The 27,753-nt window shown below is 41.4% G+C and overlaps 1 protein-coding gene across 7 annotated transcripts in view; it reads left to right on the top strand.

Moving 5' to 3' along the window:
* The first annotated feature begins 19,475 nt into the window (after window positions 1-19,475).
* Window positions 19,476-27,753, top strand: part of ctnnd2a (catenin (cadherin-associated protein), delta 2a) — a 240,219-nt gene continuing 231,941 nt past the window's right edge. For all 7 annotated transcript variants that reach the window (XM_053858318.1, XM_053858311.1, XM_053858317.1 and 4 more), the window contains exon 1: window positions 19,476-19,777. The gene's annotated coding sequence lies outside the window, so the exon portion shown is untranslated. The remainder of the gene's footprint in view (window positions 19,778-27,753) is intronic.

The following is a 27,753-nucleotide window of genomic DNA, read 5'->3' as shown; positions in this document are numbered from 1 at the left end:
GTGACTGCCAGCAACATGGAACTAAAAAGTGAAACTGAAAAGTGGCCAGTGGTCCAGGATGTGCTCTGTACTTTTCTCTTGTGTAATTCATTAATCATTCGTAACAATAATACTAATGACAGAATTGTTTGTGACGTTGCAGGTTTTTTATAACGTTCAAAGTCAAATCAGTATAACAATGTATGACTTCAATTTTGTTTTACATGCATGTCAATGTGAAATATATGACCAAAACCAAGAGCTTGAGTAAAACTTACTGTCTTACAGGAACAGTCTGTTGAACGCCGTAGCGACTCTACTAGTTTCTCTGTGACATCGAGCCCTATTTTCCACATTTTGCAGGTTAATCTCCCCAACGTTGTCGAGATATTCTGCAGAAAAGAAATTAAATGAGAACACAACAGTCCAAAATATGACCTCCAATTGACCTGGACGGAAGTCTACATGAGTTGTGATATTGAATTTTACACAGCTGGCCAAAGGTTGACGGGTGTATTATGCATGTGGAAGTGTGTCACATTTTACTTTTAGAGCCCTGTTGTGTAATGTATCTTATCATATCATATATCTTAGCACACAAATACTTCTCATCAAATGTATTTACAGAGGTATATTAGCATAAGCTTGATCAAAACGCTCTTTTACTGTCAAAGAAGAAGGACTCAATAAATGGCCAAAACACCTGAGACTTTGAGTTTTAAATGATCAATAATATAAATCACCAAAACATTAGAGCAAAGTCAATGAACCAGCTGGTAATAACAACAATTAATTGATCAATCGTGAAACTCCTTATGACATCACATTATAAAATGTGGTGCACTGAAAAATGCGAAAAGAAATGTATGTGATGTGCGTTATGTGACTGATAATTATTGTTGTCTATAATTCAATAATCAAAATGAAGCTGTTTAATCCTGAGCTCTTTCTCTCTCTCACTCTTTTGATATTTTTAAAGCCATTTTGACATGTTGATTAACATTTAACATAAATTAAATCGAAAAGCAGTTATTTGAAACATCAAATCTCAATATTTCATTTCATTCCTAAGATTAATACACTGTCTAGTTTAAAAAGTGCAGGCACATAAATGAAAAGATTTCTTTTTTAATTAAATAGCACCAATATAAAAGTACGTTCATGAGATATACGTCGTATGTATGAATGTCAACAGTAATCAAGTAATGATATTCGCTGATAACGCTCTACAGCAAAACCTCATGACTTACTCTGGAGTCCAATGTGCAGCTGGGAAGCGTGTAATTCTGTTGCTTGCAGGTTGAATTCCCCAGCCAGTGTTCTAAATCTCTTTTCTTATAGGTGGAAGCAAACAAAGATTCATATTAATAAAGTCTGCCACAGTGCTTTCACAATAAATGATTTTCGTGGCCACACACTCCCTATATAAAATAGACATACAATGCTGACGTTCACTTAGACTGTAGTCTAAATGTTTATGTGTGGCCTGATGTTTTATTTTCTACCACTTGCGTCACTAAATGAACCGTCAGGAAAAGGGTTTCCCACAGCGCTTTATTGTAAGGGTAGCTGCCTTGACTGCATCCCCCCCAGAGAGAGAAAAAAAAATTCGCAACAATGGCAACAGAGCTTGAATTTACTGGAACACAACACGTTCAGCAGGTGCAAACAATCATCGATAACAAACGCAGACACGGGATTTAAGGCGTCAGCGTCACCAACGTAGCCGAGCGGTAAAACTGGGCGTAGAAACAGGACACAGACGCATTCTTTGGCACAGTTTATCAGGGCTGCAAACAACTCAGGCACCTTCTTGTTCTCACTCACCGTGACCCGTAATTTAGGCGTCAAATAAACCCACATAACAATGCCTGAGACGGTATGAACACAGCAATGTTCTACAGAGCACAATCGCTACGCCTCTTTCTTCTCCGCATGCAAGAGTGTCACTACATCCTTTTCAACTAACCTGAAGTTGGTGTCACTCTTGTTTACTTCAACATAAACGTATGCGTTTTCAATGTCAGATTAATCGCAGCCCAATGAAGTGATTCATTTGGTCTTTTTTTTAAACTGATAAACAGCATTTCTCTCAATGTTTTCGTCCTAATTGTAGTCACTTCCTTTTGAGAGTTTCACCCAACCGTCATATCTACAACAAAGGCAATCTAATCTGAGTTTGATGACCAAGGTGCAATAAATGTAAACTTAATCACAGATTAAATGCACATGGGTTCAAAGTTTCAAAATCAATCAATTAATAACAACGACAAAGTACAACGGTACAATGGCGGGTTGAATTTGGGCTTCTGAAATACATGTCCACTCGAGACCTTATGCTTGGGCTACGTACAAATTCACAAGCTGATGCCCCTCAACACTGTTACCATGAGCCCTAAGAATGGAGTTGAGGTTGGTCTGCTGTTCTTCGGGTGACATTTGTCACATCAAACACAGTACATGAAAAATATGAAGCTACGCCCAGATTTCACGGGGGAACAGTTATCAAGGCAGCCACCTAATCCATACAGCGCTGCGGGAAAATACTGTGTTCATCACGTGCAATATTCATAGTCAGTTCTTACTCACTGTCTTGTTGAGTTGGGGCTTCACCACAACAGTGTCACCGCACAGTTGTGTTGTGTTCTTACTGCTGCAGCACAGAGACAGAGGTAGAAGCAGAAGAGCGAAGAGACAGCTGCAGCGAAGAGGCTAGAGATGCGAGAAAGAGAAGGAGTCAAGTCTAACATAACATCACTGTGTCACCTATGATATGCAGTATGTTGAGAGGCGGCCAGATAGTACAATTGTTGCGAGTCCCACTTAACACATTATGTCTAGGCAAACAAGAAACAATACATTACAGCTGCCCCTCATTCTCACTTTTCCCATCTCCCTGAACAGTGTCCAACTGTGTGAACGCTTGTGTCTGCACAACGCCCATGACGCTGTGTCGACAGGGAGTGTTGTTTTCAGATATTTTCAGCATCGAACTAGAGGTTTTGAGGCGGCAGGAGCAGCTGCAACATCTCACAGTTTTAAGGTCTCCTTGTGCAGAAGTCTGTGCCTCGGCTGCAAATACTGGAAAAGATGAGTCATTTACTACTTTCTTCAAAAACTTTCTGTTGAACTGTGAATTTCATATGGATTTGAAGCTTCAACTAAAGGTATTTAAAGTTCCTGCAGGCCTAATAAGATATGTATAGTCAGTCCTGGTGTTTGACATGCTTTGAACTGTCTATAGGTGAGAGTGGTTGTCTGTCTATGTGAGCCCTGGGACTGGCAACCTGTCCAGGGTGTCCACCAGCTCTTGGCCCAAGACCCTCACAACAAGTTGAAAACAAGTAGTCTACAATTATTTCATACGTAAACCTGGTGACAGGCAGAATAATACCCACTTATCAGGTCACCGTGTTGGTATCAGGTAGCCGACTTGTTGCAAGAACAAACGACATAAAAGGTTGAATGAACGCGAAGAGCAATAAACGGTCTGTGGCTGCTCCTGTCACCAGCTCCCCCGCTTCTACTTCCACTAGATTTCACTTTCGGTTTTTTCTGTTTGAGGTGAGTGGCAATTCGCGTGGAATTCCCCAGTTTGCAGGCGTTCTTCCATGAGGTCAGTGACAGGCGGCAGGAGTAGCAGGACCAGAAGGACGTGATGCGTGGACCCGGTGAGTTTCCGCTCCAGAACAACGATCCGCGTCATTTAAGTTGGATATTTAGCTCACTTCGACTTCACTCACCATTGGTTACTCTTCACTCATGTTGCTCGCTAACGTCTCTCTTCAATCCTCGGGAGTCGGGAGTCCAGGACCGCGCACTCTGAGGTTCGGTCTCCCCGCTTGTGCGGCGCGTCGCTGCTCAGCCGCTGTTACTTCCGTCCTTCCTGCTCAAGATTTGGATCCTGAAAGGTCCCGCCGCACGAATATGGTCCATCCAGTCCATTTATTTCCCAAAAGTGCTGAAACATATGATGCACTGTGACGTCTCTCAAGCCACTTCACCGGGCGTTCAGCTGACGTCACGCAGATCAGATGGCACAGTGCCACCGTTCCCTGGAAATGCGGGGTGATTTTCACGAACCGTGTTGTAATGAACCCTCCGGCTGCAATATTTTATCCGATTCTTCCATCGAAAACGCATAATTAAATCACAACTTCCTCCGACTTTTAAGACCTACTCTACGCGTATCTCATCCTGGGGACCTGGGGGCAAGGAAATACGGCAAAGGGGGGACAACAGATATTAAAAGATGAAAACTTTTCATCTTTCACCACGATCATACATAATAACAATAAATCACATGCAATAACTTGCATCAGACTCCACTTTATTCCACGTATAAGAAAGTTTTAGCTCATAACTTTTTCAAGTGAAGCTACATGGAGTTGAATAATTCAGTGCTTTCTATCAGCACATGCTGCATTATTTTACATAACATTTACAAGAGTCAATAATATTGTATACTTGTGTAAATGTGGACATGAGCTTATTTTTAAGATCTATTTCACGATGACAGACGTTCTTGCTTCACTGTAATCTTGTCTTCATCTTCTTTTTACTTAGTTTGTATTTTCAGACCTTTATTCTACTCATATTCTCATACAAACAAAATCTACTGTTCCTTGCTGCATGGGCAGATCATTTTCCAAAGAAGAAAAACCAGTGCTTGTTTGGACAAAGCTCTTTGTTTTGCCATTGGATCGGTTCCCATGTTATGACTTTCACTTTGAGAAGTAAATGAAATCCCAGCCAGCACTCTATCCAAGCAGATTTTTAATATTCTGCCTGTAAAGTGACCCAATGGTGAGTCCCACTACATCAAGGTGGATTGGTGAAAATACGGCCCTATACATTGATTGGTCAGACGGGGCTGACAAAAACAAGTGCTGAGTGTCTTTTGAGTGGCTCATGGGTGCATTCCTCTGGCAATGACCGTATTTACAAATGAAGAAGAAATGCTTATTGTAGCCATCAGAGTCATCAGTTTGAACTAAGGGTCTTCCGACCCTTCTCTGGGACTTTAAGGGAGCTGTCAAAATTTTAATGGGACTGACACGAAACCTTTAAGATGTAATGGAAGCCGATGAAAAGCATGAGAGCAACTAAATCTAATATGTATATTATGTTAGGTTGGGACAGAGACCTCGCAGTTGGAACGCAATCTTCAAACCGAAGGAGACTGCCGACAAAGGCAGTTCAAATGAAGTTCAACTGAGTCCAGTGTTCAAGTGGGGACAAGAGTGGTCAGCCCCGCCAAACACCAATGGAACTAAAAGACAGAAAGAACAAGAAAATCACCCAAGGGACATGGCATTTAAGGCTATTAACAGCTTGTAGACAGCGTTAAAGGAAATTACACATGCACATTGAAATCATCCTGCTATTGTTCTCGTATCTTCATTAGGTTTGCAAATTTTATGTACTTTTAATCATGATGCTATTTTCATGCACATCAAAGCATACGCATCTTGGCTACCTCTTATGCCAAATATGCAAAATCACATGCCCTTTCCCTTCATTTAGGGCTGGAACTCATGATCACAGTTTTGGCTGCTGCACTCAGACGATGCTAATCGAGATAAACAATTAATGCATGGTATGATGCATGCTCGCATTAATCCACCCCCAAATCGAAGTCAGTTTATGGCGGATGCTAACATGCTTGTTTCAATGGTTGGGGGAAAATAATTCCTGGTTAATGAGACTACCAAACCCTCCTGTACCACGTTTTCAGTCATAATCTTGCTCAGAAATCTGCAGGGTAAATGGCACAAAATGTCAAAATGTCAGTGTTTTATATTTTGTGATTCTTCCCATTGAATTGCACTGTGTATTGGCACATTTCTTCTGTTAGTAAATCCTGAATTCGTGGATATTTTTAAATGATAATTTATCTGTTTAAAGTTTCATTTTGGTCAGGAAGATGTCACACCTTTTTAAAGTAAAGTAACAATTATCGTTTTTGCTATAATTGACTAGCTAACTTCAATCCACATCAATATAGAAGTTCAAACACATCACAGGGTTTCAAGTTTGTCCTGTTCAACAGGCTGTTTTTCAAGTTAGCCAGGATTCCACAGTCTGAAAAAAATGGAGATGTGATGCAGTTGGAAAGGAATTTGATGATAGATGGCTCAGTCGATGTATGTTTGTGTTCTATGGAGAAAAACCAGGGCCTCCATTGTGCGATGTTGGTGGTGAAGAGGGACAATTAAGGTATTGTGACTGAAGCCGCAGAGATGTGTTATGCCATTTCCTGTGTAAGGACTGCCATTTACAGACCATTCGGTAAATAGAAATGTTCATCAGTTTGGCCTCTGTTTGAAATCTTGACCCATTCATGGTTGAGTGTGAAACACCTGCACAAAACGATAAACATTACTGAACATTTCTTTTGAGGATGAAACAGAAAAAGCCTGTTAATGCATGTTCAGAAGAAATTACTCACTCCGCAGGCCTGTTCTTCCCAGACAAGCCATTCCAGCCATCATGTGACTCCCAAGAATGAATGGCAGCCCACTGCTTGGGGAGTGTGGGAGTGTACATCATGTTTTAAATGTTACTTGGACCAAAGCCAAGATCTGAATTTGTAAATTTCACTTAGCCAAGCCACGAGAATCAAGAACGAGGTGATCCTGGTTTCAGCAATAGTTCAGCAACAGACTTAAAAAAAAAAAGAAAAAAATGAATTGTGAGTCGTAGCCTTGAAGTTAAGCAACAGAATTTCTCAAGTGACAGGCAGGTGCAATCAGGCATTTAAACAAAACAAAACAAAACAAAACAAAACAAAACAAAACAAAACAAAAACGGTGTCCTGATAAATAACATTAGTTGTCAATGTGATAATACACCTGGACCTCACCCATTGAACAAGTTAGGTAGTCATATCTCCACCTGACTGCGCGGCTCTGTTATTATTATTATTATGATCAATCGTAGACAAGAAAGAATGTAGCCCAATAAGTTGAAGGTAGCCATTTTTCCCCTGGTCAAGGTTGAGTCATTGTTAGTTTTAATATATCTGTTCGCAATATAACTAAAAAGAACCACTTCATATTTCAGTGAAATCAGAAAACGCTTATAAAGAGACAAGGAACAGATGATAACATTTTGGTGTCGTTTCAAATTACCATGCAGATCCACATATAGTGTAAGGGTTTCGTCACTGTGGTGGTGAGCGACGAGGCAGTATCACACTACTGCATGCTCACTGTGCTTAGTGTGATAAGAGAGATCTGTAATGCTACAGCCACCTGCTGTCCAAATGATATCTCTAATGTCAAGGTATCGAATTACATAGGAAGATGTTGGGCAATATTATTGGCCCAATATAATGTTCAACAACTGTACAATTGTTATTATATTAGAATGAAAAAACAGCATACATGCTCGCTTGTGACAACACAAAATATTTCACCATATTTTTTTATTTGCGATGATTGCAAGAGCCACTTTACCTTACTTTAATACTTCACCTCATTTTGAGCTCATCTTGACCGTGAGATGTTCTGTCTCGAATGACAGAGGAATCATATTGATTGTGACAATGCTGAGATGCTTATTCAGAAATATCTACCTCATACACAGAAGACAAGGACAAGAATTAGAGCAGCAACCACAGAGTCGTAGAATGTTCTCAGGAGCGTTGCCTGCACCCCAAGGACCCAGGCTGTTCCTGCTCTGCACCCATGTTTTTAGTCCAGTCCACTTTCCTGTTCAGGTGAACACCCACATACTTTATGATACCACCCTCTTGATATCAGGACCCAGGATGTTCCCTGGTGCAGGTGTAGAGTGTTGGCGCCTGCAGAGGTCCACCACCACCAGCTCCTTGGTTTTACCTGCATTGATCTGGAGGTGGTTTCTCAGGCAACAGTCCACAAAGTCTTGTGTCTGTTCCCTGTACTCACTGTCATCTCCGTCCTCCGACATCTATGACAACATGAAAAAACTATAATATGTTTTATAATATGATCTCATGCTAATGCTTCATAGCTCAATATCCGTAGTACAAAACTGTCCTTTGACAGTGTTGTGCCCAGAGTTACACTATCAGTCATTACCAAACAGAGCCAATCCTCCTCCCTTCCTCTTACCGCTGTCCATTCTGCCCGCACAGAGGACTTGGAATCCATCCATTGCAACTGTCGTGTCGGTTGTTAATGACGTTACGTCTGTGTAATGAGCAGCACGCTACACCACCAGTGCTCCCACTCATGCCTGGCTTGTGCTGCTAGTACATCCACCTTGTTGGAAAACGACTGAACATTTCCCTTGATGATGGATGGGAGAGCAAGTCGACAATATCGCCTCCTCACCCAACGCTGAGTCCCGCTACAACATCCCTGTCTCCTCTTCCTCAGCTCCTGGGGAACAATGGGTCGCTTTACTGGCACAGAGTAGGCACAGAATGCTCACAGCTCATCCCAAGTGTAAACACTGAGACAACGGCGAAGAGTTGGGCCTCCAGACTTGAGAATGTTATTGTCCAAAGCAAGTCCAATAAGTTTTCATCAAAAACAAGACAAAGTACAAATAAAAGAAACAATATAACATAGAAATAGCTTGTAAAGAACGGTAGCTGCAGAGATAGGCTGCCACACGTGGGACTGCCTTTGAGCTACTTACATGCACAGATTACATATATGATGGTTTGGGTCGAAATGTCAACGTTGGACAATCCCGACCATGAAAGGAAAACTTTTAATCAGTCTTACATCACCATCTGCTCTGTATCAAACACCAAATTATTGTTGAGGGCAATAAGCACGCTCACTCTTTCACACTGAAAATAGTGAGAAAACCCTCTAGTTTGAGTGCAGGATGACTCAGCCCTGCTGAGACACTGCTTGGTGGACCTAACTCTATGACGTCAGCCGATGACAGCGCTCTGTGTGAACACTAGATAGCCGTGTAATTGGGTTCCCACTGACTCACAACACAACATTTTGGTATCTGTCCGCTGATTAATTTTTGTCCAACAGTCCGTCCACGTCTAGCCGCCCACCCACACAGCTGTACTCGATATGAAGTAAGAGAGCATGACTTAGTCTTCAGATGGACTGATGTGTGGCTCACTCTAGCAAAATGAAAATTGAATCTCTTAGTGGGCCATGTATAAGATCGCCAGGTCATTGACTGCTAAGAGCTCCATTTTGTATCCCTGTCAGAATTAGTGACTCCATGTACACAAAGACTCATAGGCGTCAACCAATATTTTTATGTATTTCCTATCAGGATAATCTAGGGTCACTTAAATTGCTTTCACCATTTTGACATGTTAGTGGTGGAAACGAATTCTGTCACGCTCCCCATTGTTCAGGCAAATCAGGTCTCACTATCAAGTGTTTTATTCTACTCATAAAGTAATTTACTCTTTCAAGCCATAGGTTGACGAGGGGTACGGATTATGTCTTTCTCATAAAGCTCCTTCATTTCCAGATTAGGTTAAAGAACTTCTTTCGATGCTGCAGTTTAAAAAATTGGGATACAGCAGGTCTGATTAACCGGAGACATTGGATGAAACCTGGTCTCCTTTTATGCAATATGTAAAATCTGTCATAAATAATGTATCTTTTTCAACTTTGTAAAACATGGTATGTGGGTCAAGCTCTTTTTGTATTGTCCCTTATATGTCAGACGACTTATAAATCAAGTTTTGAGGGAAAAAAAAGTCATGGTCATGCAAAGAAGACTGAGGTGGGCTCCATGTCAGATTCCCCCGCTGGACACCAATAAAGTAACAGTAGAAACAGGAAGTAGAGTCACAAAATAACAGCATGATGCTCGTAACAATGTATACCTTTTCAATTTCAGGGTGTGATGTGTGGGTGTCCTACCTTTAACTTTCTCAAGTTTTAAAATCAGTCAGTCAATCAACTTATGTTGCAGGTTAATTGTCATTTATTTCTAATCACATCTGTGTGCACGTGCCAGTGGCCGAGTCATGTGTGCGCTTGTTGTGCAGTGCGACAGTTGCCGTTAATTAAAGCTATTCATCATATCATGGCTAGTTAGGATGACAGTTAATGACATGACACTGATCTCTCGCTGCAAGATTCTTCATGTTTACTGAGGAGCGGTGAGTCACGTTTGAGCGATGCATGCTCAGCTGGCACATTTGTGACGTCATGAAAATCTTTATCTTCAAGGATATGTTTGATATTGCAGCTTCTTTGCTATCTGTAATTCATGAACATGATTCTTCTGTCTTTTTTTAAATCTTTTTTTCACACGTCTTTGTCTTGCCTTTTTGTTTTATTACGAGAAGACATGTCAGTCACTGCTGCTAATTTGTTCGTTTTGCCGGAGCCTATCACCTCGGGCAATAGGGAGCAGTCATTGAATCAGACAGCCTATCGCATGGAGTCTTCAGTTCACCTCGGGAGAGCAAAAGGGCAGTCAAAGGCCATATATATAAGTGGCCCCCTGGATCCTGGATGAGGGGTTGCTGCAGTTGGTCAGGTGGAGGTGCAGCAACATGATGTGCTCAAAGAATGAGGTCAGCTGACTACCTGAATATACTGAATGACCAGGTTATTCCATCAATGGATTTTTTCTTCTCTGATGGCACAGGCATATTCCAAGATGACAATGCCAGGATTCATCGGGCTCAAATTGTGAAAGACTGGTTCAGAGAGCATGAGACATCATTTTCACACATGGATTGGCCACCAAGAGTCCAGACCTGAACCCCATTGAGAATCTTTGGGATGTGCTGGAGAAGGCTTTGCGCAGCAGTCAGACTCTACTATTATCAATGCAAGAGCCTGGTAAAAAATTAATGCAACACTTATTGCTAAGCTTATCAAAACAATGCCACAGCGAATGCGTGCTGTGATCAAAGCTAAAGGCAGTCAAACAAAATACTAGAGTGTATGGCCCTTTTTTTGGTGTTGACTTTTTTTTTGGCCAGGCAGCGTATATATATATATATATATATATATATATATATATATATATATATATATATATATATATATAATTTACTAGCTTGACTGCCTATATAAACATCAAATTTTAATAGATTATTAGACGAAGTAGTTGGCTGAATTGAAAGACCTTATGATTGGCCATGTTTCATTTGCATCAAGTCTACTGTTGTAGAAATAGAACATGAAGTATTTTGGATTTGCGTTCAAGGGAACCATTCCCTTTTCCTTTCAGCTTGTTAAAAAAGTGACTCTCAGACATGGGAGTGTCACGGAATTAACTAAGCATGCAAGTCATGTCTCTTTTGGGAATTACGGTAAAAAAAGGTTCACTGGCTATGTGAAACTGGTGAGGAGTTGGCAACAGGCGAGGATCTTGTCTGAACTAAGCTAGCTTGCAACTGTACTCAGACAGGAGCGGCAGCTTAATCTCTGAGTAGTTATACGCCTTATTGTACCTCTACGAATATCGACCAGTAAAGATCCCTTCATTGTAGCTGAAAATAGACGTCTTGAAATGCTAAAAATGCAGTGAAATTTACCCTTGACAGTAATTACACATAGCACACACACACACACACAAAACACACACGAACATCCAAGGAGTGGCTTCATCAGTTTTCCAGTAAGGAGTTATGCAACACCTTTCATGAATGGAAGTTGTATTTCTGTCCAACGACACTTTCGGCAGGATATGTTGAAACACTGTCAAGCGTAAAAAAATGTGCTGATGTATCTGGGTGAAGACAAGGACACAGCACATGCACATTTTCTTTCAAATTCCTCGTGCAAATCACGTGTCTGCCAATGTCCACGTGTTGGCACTGACCTTAAATTTCCAAATGAGGCTGCACTTCCTCCTATTCACTTCATTCTTTAAGCAACACACTTCCATAGATCCGTTGCTGAGCAAAGAAGTCATCCGAACTGCCTTGTTCCACTCCGCCATGAACCGTATTAAACACCAGGAAGCGTAATACGGCAATCATGTTTTTTGGTTTTCTGAAATCCGATTTGACTTTCTTGTGAGTGAGATGTGTAAAATAGTGTTTGAAGCCTTGCCATAAAGCAGCAATATGTCAATGCAAACAAACGTTGATGTGTTTTGAGGACTTCTCATCTCTACCCGTGACTAATTTACCAGAAATCTTTGGGAAAGTTCAGATTTAGCAAATGTTTGATACATTTGAGACACTACACTTTAATGTTATGTCCCATTATTTCATCTATACTAAATGAATGATCTAAATCTTAAATCTAAATCTGAATATTAAATCTAAATGTTGAGTTTAAATCTATTTGTTAAATCTAAATCTTTAAGACAGCCCTTTCCTCCAAATGGAGATTTGCCTGTAGGCTGCCCCTTCTGCTCCTCTGCTCCTGTGACCGCCCATCAGGCTCGCAACTGAAAGTCCCATTTTGAAATGGCTGCCCAGCATCAATTGGAAAGCTCTGTTTTGGCAGGTGTGCAAGCTGCACTACAAGGTGCTGGCTTCACTCCTCCGCAGTCAGCATCACAGGCATTTGGTATATGTGTGAGTCATGTCTTTTGTTCCAATTTAAGTCACGCTATCCAACTATCCGGCGAACGCTCCTTAGCATTGAGCCATACAGCGCTGGCTAAACGCTAGGTAAATCCTAGCTAGCCTAGCGTCATCAAACGCCAGCCATCACCGGCTGTTTAGAGAGCTGTGCCCATTTTAGTAGACATGTGTTAATAGATAATGTTTTGTTTCGCCTGACTGGACTAAATGTCATGGCTGTCTGAGGTTAGACCCAGGTGCAATGTGTGCTGGACGACAGAAGGCACGGAGACGAGATTAAATTAATGATTTAATGAACAAGGACGAGGTTATACAACGACGAACAGGAACGAATAACAAAAGGTGCCGGAACCACAACACGGACCGGGAACTGCACGTAAAGGCTGGGGAAAACCTGGGACAAAAGAGAGGCTAATTATAACCAAGCCTAATAAAACGGGGAGAACACAAACGCACTCGGAAAACGAACTCGCGAAGCCAAATCAACAGAAAGTGCTTGGTGGCGGAAAACACACACACAAGGAAATAACCATATCTATAAGAAAACAAAAGTGAGAGTTACAGAATACTCACATACAGATCGGCCGGAGAATGAAAGTAAAAACAGAAATGAAGCGAGAGGAACGAAAACTAAGGAGGCGGCTGAAAAGGAAATCAAGCGCGCACAGAATTTAGAACATTCGAGGGAGATTAGCGAGAGAGTGAAGTGTTAGGAGAGTTTACCATTGGAACACGAAGAAACCATCTGGTGACACAAGCTGGCATCAAGTCCAATTAATAAATGCACGCCAGTTGTGTCGCTCAGAACGGTGGAGAGAGGCAAGGAACAGGAAATGAGGGAATCACAAAAATAAAAGCATGGAAAACGTGGACGTGACACTAAATACATCTTTTGCAGATTTAGAAGTTTTAGTTAAGGTCCATGTAGCCAAAACATTTAGAGATTTTATTAATTTGGTGAAGCAAATTTTTCATGAGCTGTGAAGGATTTGTCAACAGGACTTTGCAAAAAGGGTTTTATTCAGAATCGTAATCAGAAAAACTTTATTAATCCCGAGGGAAATTATGTTCGTAACATGCTCTGTACTCAACATATCACAATACATTAGAAAAGAAATAATACTATGAAGTGCAAAAACAAAGCTATACTAAAGAGCTTAGAAACAATGTGAACAATTTGCAAGAAAATGCCGTTCAAGAAGAATCCTTCATCGTGATTTTTTCAGGGATGAATTGTACGTTTTTATTGCCACAGGAAGAAAGGACCTTCTGTGGTGCTCAGTCTTTGAGTTGGGTAGTCTCAGTCTGTTGGTCCATGTGCTTCTGTATTGGACCAGGAGCTGATGGAGGGGGTGGCTGATGTTGTCCAGGATGCTCCTTAGTATCAGCAGCAACCGTCTCCAAGGAGTCCAGTTGCACCCCCACCACATCACCAGCTTTGCGGATGAGTCTGTTGGGTCTGTTGAGTCTGTTAGTCTCTGCCACCGTTAATCTGCTGCCCCAGCAAACCACAGCAGTAGAGTTGCACTGGACAACACCGACTCATAAAACATCCTTAGCATTGTCCCGCATACGTTGAAGGACCTGAGCCTCCTCAAGAAATAGAGATGACTCCTTTTTTGAACTGTTCAGTTTATTGCCTATGAGGAACCCAAGATATTTATAGTCCTCAACCATATCCACATTGACCCCCCGGATGAAAACGGGGTCACAGCAGACTTGGTCCTCCGTAGGTCCACCACAAGTTCTCTGGACTCCACCACAGCCCCGTACTCAGTCTCCTCACCCTTGCTGATACAGCCAACTAAGGCAGAGTCGTTAGAGAACTTCTGAAGATGGCAAGTCTCCGACCGGTAGTTGAAGTCCGTAGTGTAAATGGTGAAGAGGAATGCAGAGAGAACAGTTCCCTGTGGTGCCCCTGTAGTACTAACTACTGTGTCCGACACGCAGCCCTGCAGGCGCACGTACTGTGGTCTACCCGTCAGGTAGTCCAAACCTACCTCATAGTAATTTAAACCTTCCATTAACTGATCGTAGCAGTCAACCTAAATTTTAATAAGAAAATGAAATGAGCAAATAAGATAGCTTCCTTCAAAATGTGCCATATAATTCACATGCACGCAGTAATTCATATTCTCGTTAGATTTTAATTTATTTTAAAATGACTCTTCTGGGATAATTGAATATGCTTCTTCAGGGCACCTCTCAGCTCCATGACAGCCACATCATCAGTAGTAACTGACACTTGAAAGGCATTTCCCTTCAGAAGACAGTCCACCCCAAAGGTGAGAGGAGTAGTTGGTGTCATCTGTCCAATGATGAGTCACACTTTATATGAGAGAAATGTTCATTCTTAGGATGAAGCCATGTGGTGTTTCTGGAAGTGTCAGACCAAAGGATTTAAGTTATGCATTCAAGAAGTTATGGCCATGCATAGGATTTGTGCAAAGTTTAATAAAAACTTTCTGATGCTTCGCTTTCTGAGAAGATGACTTTCACCAGCAGACGGAAAAAAAATTGGCCTAGACCCTCCGAAGTCTTCTGCACCCTCATCTATTCCTTCATTGGTGGCAAAACATTATATCAAGCATCTTTCCATTCTGAGCAAAACTGGCCAAGAGGTCTTTTCCAGAGGTTATGTTATGTAGATCATGCGTTTCCCTGGTGCAATAACTATCTCAGTGTGGGATTTGAGCCCACAATTTCTACTCTGCTCAAAGTCAAAAAGGAAAGTTTATTACGAAACACGAATGAGCAGAGCCAGGGCTCAGTTTTATTTCTAGTGGGTCAGGGTGAGTAGTTGGGGTTTACCCAGACTCCTGTGCACTGCCTGGACAACCTGGCTCTTCTGCTAGGCTGCGTCTGAATGCCTCTTTAAGAGCGTGCTCTTCAACAAACGTAATCTTGCTATGGAACATTTAAAAACCCAGGACTCTCTTAGCATTACAGAAAGTTTGTTTAAAAAATATACTTGCATAAAATGTGGAAATTGGATCGAAGACTCTGTATCTCCTTGTGGTTCAATGACATGTTCTGATGTGCCATCAGAGGGCCTTCAAAATCAGTATCATCAGAAGACCAGTCTACACAAGGGGAAGCAAGTAGTTATTAAAACATACAATAAATACAGCAAATATTTAGCTCAGCTTAACTAAAATATTACAACCTGTGTTGGGAGCTCCATTCCAGCCATAATGTAAAGACAACTGCCACAGCACGCTGACACAACCTCTTTGCCTCCCCAGATAAAATTGGTGGTGACCCTTGGCCTCATTTAACACTTGCTTCCTCTTCTGGTGCTGAAATAGTGGAAGAGAAATGGTTGCTCTTCAGCCAAACTGAATGGTGCTCAGAAGATTGTGGTTATTTTGTTCACAAGTAGGTCTTCAGACCATTGGATTGAAAATGACATTTTTCTGGTGAGTCCATTTGTTGGTGCTCGTGGCTCCGCGAGGAATGGAGCAGACAGATACTTTGCCTGAAAAGGGCAAACTTACAACATCCTTTGTGTAAGTGGTCACATTTCTTTGATTTATATTTTGAGAAGGAATCCCAAATTGCCTAGGAACAGATGTGTAGGAAAAATACAATTCCATTCCATTCAATAATACCAGTTAATATGTACAATTGTAGTATCTAATATCACAATTATATTAAACCGCATGGCTATATTATTAATTACTGTATTACTATAATTGTGATTGTAAGACTGAAACAAAAATCATGCTAACCAAATCTAAAACATTCCTTTTGTCAGGATTCCAGTATAGTGACTGATCAGAAATATCTCAGCGTAATAACCTGATCATAATGATAGAATTGGTCTGTTCCAACACAGTATTTTGAATGATGTGACAAGGTTTGCTTGTACTGATCTGAGTTGGACATGAATTCATGTCTCAAAAAAAAAAAAAAAGCTTTTGGAAGTTGGACTGGAAAAAGTAAACGCTTTGCGCCCCCAAACTCTTGCCGTATCTGCTAATAGTATCATTTATCTAGTGTGCACCTCTGCATAACATTGTGTCCTTATTAACATTAAAGAAAAGAAAAAAGAATGTCATGTAGATCAACTTCCAATAAAGAATAACTTTCAGACTTTCAGTTGCGAACCTGATGGGCAGTCAGTGGAGCAGAGGAGCAGAAATAAATATCCACTCGAACGAAAGGGCCGTCCTTTAGTTTTAGATTTACTATTTAGACTTAGATTTAACAAATAGATTTAACTCTAGCATTTATATTTCATCTTAAGATTTAGATTTAACATTTTGATTCAACGTATAGTTTTAAATTTAACATTTAGATTTACATTTATCATTTAGTTTTAACTCAGACATTTAATATTCAGATTTAGATGTAAGATTTAGATTTAGATTGAACATATATATTTAAATGTGACATTTAGATTTAGATTTAACATTTACATTTTGCATTTAGTTACATAGATGAAACAATGGGACAGAACTTTAAAGTGTAGTGTCTCTAATGTAACAAATATTTGCTCAATCTGTGAAAACTGCCAAAGATTCGTGCTAAATCAGGAAAAAACATGAAATCGCATTGTTCTTTGTTTTATAATTTTATCTTATTCATGTGAAAAAAGAATTGGAAGCCTTCCATAGTGTTTGACTTAACCTCAGCCCAACAGCGTCATCAAGTGGTTAAATCTGGCAACATGACTCAAACACCGGTTGACGTATGCAGTGTTCAGTGGTTGTGGTCGTATGTGTCAGTGGGGTCGGTGTCAGCCTGTAGCTCATTGGCAAAGATTAGGGATTTTAATGCATAAAACAGTCGGATAAAATGGTGTCGGGAAAGCACTGAGAATAACAAGAAACAAGAACAAGAAACAAAAGTGACATAAAACAATCATTTTCTATTCAGATTTTGATGGAGAGTTAGAGACAGAAATACCTGGAATGTTCCATAAAGCTAGAACATTGAGCACCACTTAAAAAGCAGATTGGCATTCATTGTTAACAGATTAAGACTTGGCAGAATATTCCAAAGTCTAAAGAAGCTTATTAAAGCAGTCAAAGTAGACTCATCTAAATTACACTGCTGTGGAGTTGTTTAGGACTGAGGGGGAAGCAAATTGCTGACGAATTAATGCACGGCTCAGAGATTCAAAGGTTTCAGTAAAGTGTTCATACAGGAACTGCCGATCTCAGCGTTACACGGGACATAATTCTCAGCCTCTGGGCTTGCTGAGGTTAACTTTCTGTCAGCAAAGATGTAGTTTGGAATTTCCACCTGAGGTTGAGTGTTCATGTGGGTTCATTCTAGACAAAATGCAAGTTGCTTGACTTTATTCTGTGCACCCACTTTCTATCCTTCTGAAATCTTCTGTGTGCTGTTCTTAATACTGATCATAAATCACACTATTATGTCATGATTCTGATTCTTAGCCGGGGGAAATCACTCTATTATGTAATGATTATGCTTCTGAGGGGGAGGGATTTGACTGAAAGAGAGTACTTAACTGCCTTGACTTACGTGGGACATGTGCATTGACACCATCTCTACTGGGACTCCATGAAAATGAAAAGCATGTCAGCAGATGTGTCAACTCATCAAATCCTTTTTCTTTATCTGAAGGCAGTGGGAGTGAACTGGTGCACAAGTGGAAGGTTTTTAATTGTGTGGTACAGCCAAGGCCTAGATTTTAGTTTTTCACAGATCATGACTGATCAACATCCAGCCTGCAATGTTCAGAAGTGAGAGGCTATATTTGGTCTTTATCACCAAGAAGCCTTGGTTCTCAACAATCAAGAATCCACACGTTGGTCACCAAGTCTCGACAGTGGATTCTTTATGTCCAAAAGTTCTTCAACGCCTCCTCTGGATAATCTCAGCTGGAGACATTTTAAGGCACATGGGGTGTTTGCAGATCAATATTAGACGAAGACTTGAGCAGATCGGAAAAACATCTGGAGAGAAGATAAGCTGTGACCAGATATTTGAGTTGCTTCTTCTTAAGAGGCCCAGTGGAGACGATTCATAGGCTTAAGAGTGGAAATCAGGCAACCACCTGGTCGATGAAGGAAGACCTAATCTATGGGACGTATCTGGATCCCACAGCTGTAAGTGCCTGAAGTGTTCATTTCCTTACAACACTTGTGTCTAGTTAAAAAAAACTTCCACTCAATAGTCATATTTCTCAATGAAAATGTGAATGTGAAAATGTGTCTTTTTTTAAACCTTTCTTTTCTTTTCTTTTTTTAATTTGCGGCCCACATGAAGTCAGAATGAAAATAAAGAACTGATCATCCTGAAATGTTTCCAAAAATAATTTCTGTATTTGTTGGTCAATACTAATTCAATACTGAATAAAACTTGAATGAATTAAGCCTTCCTTTGTCTATTTTTCCCCTTTATTTTCTCTGCAATTTCACGCATGAATCACGCCACATTAGTTAGGCAGGTAGTGGCTTTAATTGACCTTTTTGTTTAAATGTATTGCCCACCCAGAATAAATGAGAAAAGCAAAATTATTTTGTAATCATGTGCCTTGCTATTGTATTTTCATGTTGTGCATGAATTTGCTATAGATTATCTGCACACATATGTTTCTCAAACAGAATCTTATTGTCATGTATTAAAAATAATAATTAATATTGTAAACACTTTGTAACATGTGATAACGTTTTTGAAACATTTTTTTTAATTCGTTTGTTATTTATTTTATTTATTTATGTATTTATTTATTTTATAACCTCTTCTGTCCCTGTTTCAGTATGTGGTTCTAAAGAGCATACGCATAAATGAATAGGAATGTGACCCTCTTTGGCGACATTTGTGTCCATTATTGGAAATGTGAAAAGCGTTTGTCTTATCTCATCGGACCAGTCTTCAATTCAGACGTTTCCTTTGCAGCTGCATGTCGCGTTTCTCTCCTTCGCCCAGCAGGAGACGCTCATCTCCTTCCGAAGACAGCAGGTGAGCCAGAGCCGGACTGCGTGCGCGCCGCTTCACGTGCGTACGTGCGCGCGGGCTCCGAGACAGCGTCTGCCTCCTCTCTCCTCCGCTGTCGCCGCTCCGTCGCTGCTCCCATCCGCTCCGGCTCTCTTTCTTTGGCACTGGGACTTCTCGCTTTATCCTCCTGCTCCTCCGCGCCCACGACCCGTCCCGGAATCCCCCCCTCGGATGCCGCACAGCCTCACACCTTTTGGACCCGCACCCCGGCCAATGCACGCCTGCAGCTCCACACGCAGGGAAAAGCAACACTACTCCGTTTTAATCTGATCCCACTGCGGATTGACTCGAACCAGAGGCGGACCAGGGAAGCAGCCGGTCACTGACGGTGGCAAGGATCTTCTAACGGTAAGTCGCAGCTGTCTGCGCTCGCTGAGGCTCCACCAGACAAGGAGAAGGTGACATCTCCTTAATCGCTTTTTATGCTGCGTTGAGAATCGGACTCGTGGAACAAGCGTGGACGTGGAGGGATTTCGGCAAACTGCTGGATGATGCTCTCTGCTTTGGCTAACAAGCTTAACGTCCAATATGACCCCGCAGATATTTGGCTTCTCACTGACCCATATAGACCCAACATCACAGTAAGCATGGATCTGAAGTGCCTCTTCGGACGACGGCAGCTCGAACTAGTACTGACGGTCCATTTCAGCTCTCAACTTTACCTTAGTTTAAACTGCTGCCCAGGAAACAGAATGTTTGACTCGACCATATTCTGAAAGCTACTCATCTTTTACGACCTCAGAGGAAGATGAAGTTCTGGAAAATAAAATAGTTTTGCGTAGAGATGATCCATCAGTCAGGGTAGTCTCAAGCCTTGTGCTCACTGAAGTGCCTTGTCCAAGGTGGTCACCTTGCTCTCACCTGGAAAGCAGGTGCAGCCCCAAACAGTTGACAGCAAATGTCAGGGCATATTGGAACCATGGCACCTCAGGAATGAGTCATGTTTGGGTCTGAAGATGGGTGTGTTTGGTGGCTGATCTCTGAACCTGGAGCACAAGAGGACACTCCCATCACAGACTGAAAGGAAATGGTTGAGGATTATTTTGTGGCAAAAATCAAGTACCCTTCAGTTCAACTTGCTTTACTCTTTGGCACACACCTTTTTTTACACGTCACTCTGATGAAATACAGTAACGCAGATGTGTTTTTTTCCCTGAACAAAGGCAGCAATAATTGAATCCTCCCCACCCTGGCATTTTTCAACCATTATTTTTAGTATCCACTGATTCAATTCAACAGCCACATTGTGCATGAGTTAACACCTTTGCCTTGTGTTGCGCCCAGCGCTGCTGGTGGTAATATAACAGGTCTCCAAAGCACTAATTTCCACAGCAATAGTTTTGATTTTTTTAACAGAGCTGCTGGCTGCTTGTCAAGGGCATATAAAGCATCCTGCTGATGTTTTGGAGGGGAGGAGGAGTAGACGGGCTGGGCTGCTGTTGTGCGTGATGTGGAAATGCACTGTGACGGTGGCAATCAAATGAGGGAGGATAAGACTCGGTCATATAGTTGGCATGAAGAGTTGTTCTCCATCTAAGCCTGCTTTTGTGTCGTTTCCCTGACCGGCACGGTAGAATGACAGAAATGACATTCTAGATTCTCTGAACCTGACTGGCAGGTGGACAATTTTGAATGTATTTTCCTCCTCCCTTCTGCTCTTCACTTGAAATGTTGTCTACTACCCTCTTCATGCCCTTTTTTTTAAAAAATCACAGCCATGAACTTTGTTGGTTGCATCCTTCTTCTCCTTTTACCTGGCACCATCACTTCAAACACGTCCACTGTCTCCCCTCTCCATGTGTCATCTGACCTTTGTAGCTTTGGCTTCAAACATCTCCACTTCTTCATGTCTGATCTTGTCCTACTGGATCAGAGTCGACTTGCTTCGCTGCCTTCCTCTGTGAACACCAGTGGAAGGCGTCGCTAATGTAGCAATGCAAAACTAGTAGTGAAGTTGTGGCCTCAATGTCTTCAGGACATTGTTACAATTCTCTTTCTGATTTTTTTTTGCTTTGAATACTGGTGCCCATTGCAAAACTAGTGTACTGCAGTGGACCACTTGAACTGGCAGCAGGCAATACTGAATATTTGCAGATGAAAGCAGTCACTCAAGGATTGTATAGTAGATTGTATAGTAGAGTGAACATATATTTGTGACCGCACTGCTGATTCCAGAACTCAATGACAGAATTTAAAGGTAGAATCAACCTATGAATTAAAAACTGTAACAAAAAAACATGTATTGTATAAATAACTTAAAGTACTGTAAAAACACTGTTTGGACATTTTAACTTGACCCACTCAAAACTATTGGACGGTGGAACGTCTCGACATACTCAACTGTCCCGCCCCTCCTTTCCATGCTCTCTGATCTCACTGCAGCCAGAAATTCGGGAATCAATGCTGTGCAGCTCCAAAGGTGTGGCTTTGGTGAAGGGTCTGAAAAATAGCTGTTGGACATTGAATTTATATTGGAACTTGCTTGAACTGTTTTACTGGAGTACCGACCACACTACTCATCTCAGGGGCCTTTAACACGGGCACTGTCCTCATTCCAGTTCCCAAACGTAATTTTGAACCAACCGGCATGTTGAGACAGGGAAAAACACTGGGTTGGAATCTGATAAGTCGGTTCACCAGTGCAATCCACAAAAGTTAGTTCGAGGTTTCGAACCGTGACTTCATCATTATTGGATAGTCACGCCTGCAAATATATGACTGATACAGAGGATGGAATTGCCTTCTCATGATCGAAACTCATTGCCATGCTTGGTTGTAACAAACAAACAGAATATCTGACTGACTTGTCATTTTGTCATCTTGTGGAGATGCCAGTTTCCAATGCTTTTTTTTAACTTAGATTTTTCTTTTTGGCACCATTTGAACACAAATCATGTTTTCTTTTCCTTGCAAAATCGAGATTTTTTTGGCTGACTTGGTGCAGGACTCTTCTCCACTCTGGCCACAGTCATCCTCAGACTGATTCTGTAAAGGAAAAAGAAATAAAGTACAAATGACAAGCACCAAGGCCATCATATAGCATCTCATGATCCCTTTCACATGACGGTGTTGTCACACTTAACTAGCGGTCAAGGCAACCCCACTGCCGCCCCACTTTTATTCTGCTTCAACTTGTGTGAACATAGACTAGTTCAGTGGAGAGCACCAAGGTGTGGAAGTCCTCTCAGATCTAAAAAATGATGAGCACATAAAGAACCATCGACAAACACATGAAGCTAAAGCTGGAGCTTGTGCTGTCATTTCTTTTGATCTCAGTGATAGGATTTTAATCTGCCTTTCAAAATGTTTAAGTGAATGCGTTTTAGAAGGGCATAAATGTTGTTTATTACGTTATATGAATTTTATTTCATTAAGCTTTATATAAGGCTCTATGTAGGTAATGCAACTCCCGAATATATTACAGTTAGACTGATGGAACTGCTGTTTTTCAATCCCATTATTCGATGATGCACAACAATTGATGACAAATTTTCAGTTGCATCCTTGTTCTTGAACAATTTTTCTGTCAAGACTGTTGGTGCCCATGCACACATTTCTTAATTTCCTAAAGATGAGCTTCTTTTATGTCCAGTCAGAGTCTCTGGTGGTCACGAATAGCCTTGTCCTTCATTGCAGACCCAGATTAAGCTAATTCACACAGCAGCACTCGGCTAATGCCTAATCACTATTCTGAGCCTGCAGAACAGAGCTGTCTTTATAGTGTCATAGCGAGCAGAGGGAGCGAGAAAAGAGGGGAAAGCTAGCCGCCGGTGTGTATTGATCGGGCGGGGGGGTAACTGGCAGGCCTTCTCAGGATGAAGTGCTGACGTCTGGCTGAAGAGTTGCCAGGATGAGCTGGCTGTACACTTGGCTTCCGGAGTCATGATGATGGGACAGGAAGAGTTTATGTTACACTTATCACTTCTCTGGAACAGCAGCATCACAGAAGATTTCTCTGCTTGACCCTCAGCCATTGTGAAGGAAAAGGAAAATCCAATCATCATTTTTCTTTCACTTATTCCTTCAACTCCCGGGTTCTGGTAAACCAAGAACGTGGTGAATATACCGTCACCATGCAGAAGCCTTTACTAAATATGATTGAAATATTAACTTGGTTGTCTCACAATTTTGCAAAAATCCCAGACCAGTATTATCAATTCAATTTAAAACAAACAAAAATTAATCTTGGACTGTTACGATTTTACGATACGATTTTTAATTCAATGAATAGTATAAAAACTGAGTTGTGATTCATGGCAAATTTGTATCTGTTCTAATAATGATGTTATTAACACATGCGTGACCAATAATGCTTTCCTCATGCCCACATTTGGTTAGTGCAACTACCCAACATAACATATACTGTCGTGAACATTCTTAAGAATAACCTGAGAGGCACTGAAAAAGTTACAAAACATGCTAAAGGCATAACATTGTAAATGCTATTGGTCACTCTTGTGCTGATAAAATTCCGTTGAGAACAGAAACAAAATGTGTGTTTCATTTGTCAGCAATCGTGAGTAAACTCTCCTTTTGTGTGATTAATTAAGATTAAAAATTTAAATTTGTTGACAGCGCTAAAAAATAACAAACCATTATTTTATTTGTAGGCCATAGTATGGTGTTCTACTACACTAGTACACTGCTTTGTTTTTATACTCATGAAACAACACAAAAGCTGTAGCACTGGTCACGGAAAGGCTCAATAGTTGTCTCACAAGTGAGGTTGTTTTAAATTTGAATTCCAGTTTGTTTGTGTTATAGAATTGTTTCTAAATAGCCTCACATTTAGCCGAGATCTAGTCTTCGGTTTTATGGAATACCATCAGAACTCGCTTTCTGCTGTATGTATGTATGACCTCTTTTTAGGAAATCGCTATTTCTGTCAATCTCAAATATTCCTGTGCCAGCGTGTCAAGCCGATTATACCTGCGTTAATGTGGCGTTGAAAGCAATATATTGCTCCGTTTTCTTGAGCCAGCTTCAAAGTGAAAACAGGACAGTCAAGAAGTTTCTGCCAGCACTGCTTCAGTTCCCCTTGAAGATGATGCTCCCCGTTTCATGTGTACAGAAGACCAAGACAGTTGGAGGGGGAGGAGAGCTCGAGAGGGATTTGATTGGTTGTGGAAAAAAACACTGAATCTTCGACTTCTAAAGACACCCTAATATATTGAGATAGATTTAGAGAAAACCCGTCTCATTTGCTCCAGGTGATTACATAAATATAACTCTCCATTCATGATCTTCTCCTCACCCTGCTGCAGTAAAGATGCCCAGACTGTCGTCTCCCCTTAAACCTCCTACACAAAGAATGCTGAGGCGTTTCCAGGTCAACCAAGAGAAAGAACCTCTTCACCATGTCCTTGGTCCGCATCAAGGGCTGCTCTCACTTGTACATACTCCTCACATGAGCGGTGTCCAGGGGGAATCCTAACAAGATGCCTGAGCTACCTTCTCTTGATGTGGAGAAGCAGCAGTTCTCATTTGAGCCTAATCCAGCTCGCTGAGCTTTCAGGGTCCAGACTCCCTGTGAAGAAACGGATTTACCTTTCGGCTCAGCTCTTTCGTCCTATCGTTCCTGTACATTGGATATGTTCTACTTTTAATTCAATAGTCCGATCAGAATGCTTCCAACTGCGACATGAATCAAAACATTGCGAACGATGCTTTGATGTCTTTCAGATGTTTCCCCAGTCTGTACATCTGCTAAGTGCGGTGTGAATCCCCTGGTTGATGTTTGGTCCACATATGTTGAGCTGCATGGATTGCATATTCATGGGCACATGGGAGGTGCTAATTGAAAGCTACAATATGCTCATAAATCAGGGGACTTGATGCCGATGGTGGTGAGAAGATACTTATTAGCCTGCTTAACGACATGAAGAAAAAACTCGATGTGCTATCGCTAATAGATGTTTGACTGCCTTCTCATTGCTGTGGAATTGTTACGACATCACATGCGTGTTAAGCTCCATTAAACTTTTAGCGCCACTCCTGGTGTCCCAAAGGAGACGGCACAGCCCTGACATGGATATGTGATGGAGGGATCTTACTCTAACTCTGGGTTTGATCATCATTGCTTCCTTCAGAGTGGGTCATGAGAATGCGATTGAGCTGAGTACTCTAATGGCTGTTTTGGTGGATGGTCTGCTTTATGGGTTTTATGGCCCAGCTCAAGTGGTTCAATGGCTACAATACAAAAAACAAAACAAAAAAACAGTTCGCACACTACGATGGACTGCTGTCACAGAGCAGCTTCAGTATAAAGGAGGCTGGCTCTTCAGTGTTGAGGTCAATGTATGGTGCACGTATGTTGATAGGTGATAACAATGCTAAGGCCATCATGCATCATGCATGGATCTTTTCAACATTTTCAGCCCTCACTCCTAATGTGTACCGCAAAATGAACAAGATGATGGTTAGGGCTGGGCGAAAAAAAATTAAATAAAGTTTGGACTAGACTAGTCTTGTTTTTCTTTCAACAAAGGAAATTGAATGAAAAATATTGTGACAGTCAAAAAACATAAAACATAAAAATATAAAACAGTGCTCTCTTCAACGACCAGTAAAATAGTGTGAAATAGCGTACAATCAATCTCTACTGAGCACACTGAGATTGAGTCTCTGGAATTGACTCCATGCTGTTTCAGGGTCAAAGACAACAGACCATCAGTCCAACATCAGTGCACAACAATAGATGCACACAATATACTGTATTTTAAACTGGCACATTGTCCAGTCGTCATCAGTCAGATTCACAACTCGGCGACCTCTGATGGTCTTTGAGGAGTGGTGTATCTGTGTTTAATAGAAATTCTCTACGATAATAATTATGATTCTACAATCTGGCTTTTTCTCCACTATTTGCCGCTGTATTTGTCCAAACTATCCTGAGATCTTTTGCTCTTCCATCTCTATGACAGCATTTTTTACCCTGGCTTTCCCTTGAATCCAGTTACATTTATATACTCATTTGATATATGTGTTTCCTTACTCTAGACTGGCCTGAGTGTGGTACCATGTTTGTGCTGTAGTGCTGCATTGACTCAGACCACTGGAGTGTTGTTTCAATGCTGTGATGATGTTCCAATTCCCACCACTGTTATGGGGCGTCTTGCATTTCTCAGATTTGTTCATGCTCTGCCCTAATGCTGATGGCCATGCGTTTGTCATTGTTGTTATTTAGCCTTGTATTCTCTAGTACAGCGTGACCCCCGCAGCCACATTTCCTTTTACTGTTATACCAAAGTGTACCGTGTCACATTTCTAATTACAATTTGAAAAACAACGTTGAATTGCGTTGAACCACCATAACCTGCAATCACCCCCCCAACAGAGAATGCAATACTATGTGCTTATGGATGATCAATGGCTTTTCTATCAAATTAAATCCATGGCACATCATATTGTGTGTTAGTCATAAAGCGCAGACGTCTGTTGTGTTCAGAGGTCACGATGAAATGAGTTCAAGGCCCTATTTTTATCACTAAAGTGTCCTTGAGCAGGACATTATAGCTCACGGGATTGTGGCGTGTCACTGACCCGCTGACATCCCAGTTAGGGAAGGAAAGCAGTGACTAATTTCTCCTGGGGGGAAAGAGATTGGAGTAATGTTTAGACTGGGGCGTAACAAAGGACAACATCATCTTCTTCCTTGAATTATGAAACGCTCTTCTTTGTTGACGGAATCCTTCCTGCAGAATGCTTCTTGCTTTTTTGTAGAAATCAAGTGAAAATAGTGATTTCATTGTGTGTGCAATTACTCCATTTTGCTCTGGATTTAACGTCTGAAGACCTGAACAGCGCATCTTGATTTCAGGGGAGACTAAAAGCCCTCATCATGTTTGGTGTCACAGTCCAAGGTTCCGTCCAAATTCTCTGTATTGTATGTTTGGAATGATTAATGAGGGAAAGGGTCCGGGGAGAGCAGCCGGGAGAGCGATGAGGCAGCGTTGTATTGGAGCAAGACCAGCAGGCCAGTGATGTGTTTGAGTGGGAAACATTTGAAGCGGTGCGTTTGTGGTAGCATTTCCCTGTGTTTCCTCTGCCCGTTCTCCACCCGTCTTCTAATGAGCTAGCTGCAGATGGGACTCCCTCTGTCAGGCCATGCCCCTCCTCCGTCTCTACCACTATTGTCTCTCACTCCAGCTCCTAGCATGATGGTGGACAAAGATAGAATGAGGGAAATAAATGACAGAGGTAAAAAGGGGAGCTGTGATGTGACAGAACAGCATGATGGGACAGTGGGTTAAGGATGCAGGTGAGAGTAGGGGGAATTCACAGGAAGGGGTAAGTGGTGGAAATGGCAGGGGAGAAAATGGAGA

Source organism: Synchiropus splendidus, chromosome 3 (assembly GCF_027744825.2).
Source record: "Synchiropus splendidus isolate RoL2022-P1 chromosome 3, RoL_Sspl_1.0, whole genome shotgun sequence".
Taxonomy (NCBI): domain Eukaryota; kingdom Metazoa; phylum Chordata; class Actinopteri; order Syngnathiformes; family Callionymidae; genus Synchiropus; species Synchiropus splendidus.
The sequence above is the reverse complement of the archived record's forward strand: the minus strand, read 5'-3'. Positions and strand labels throughout refer to the sequence as shown.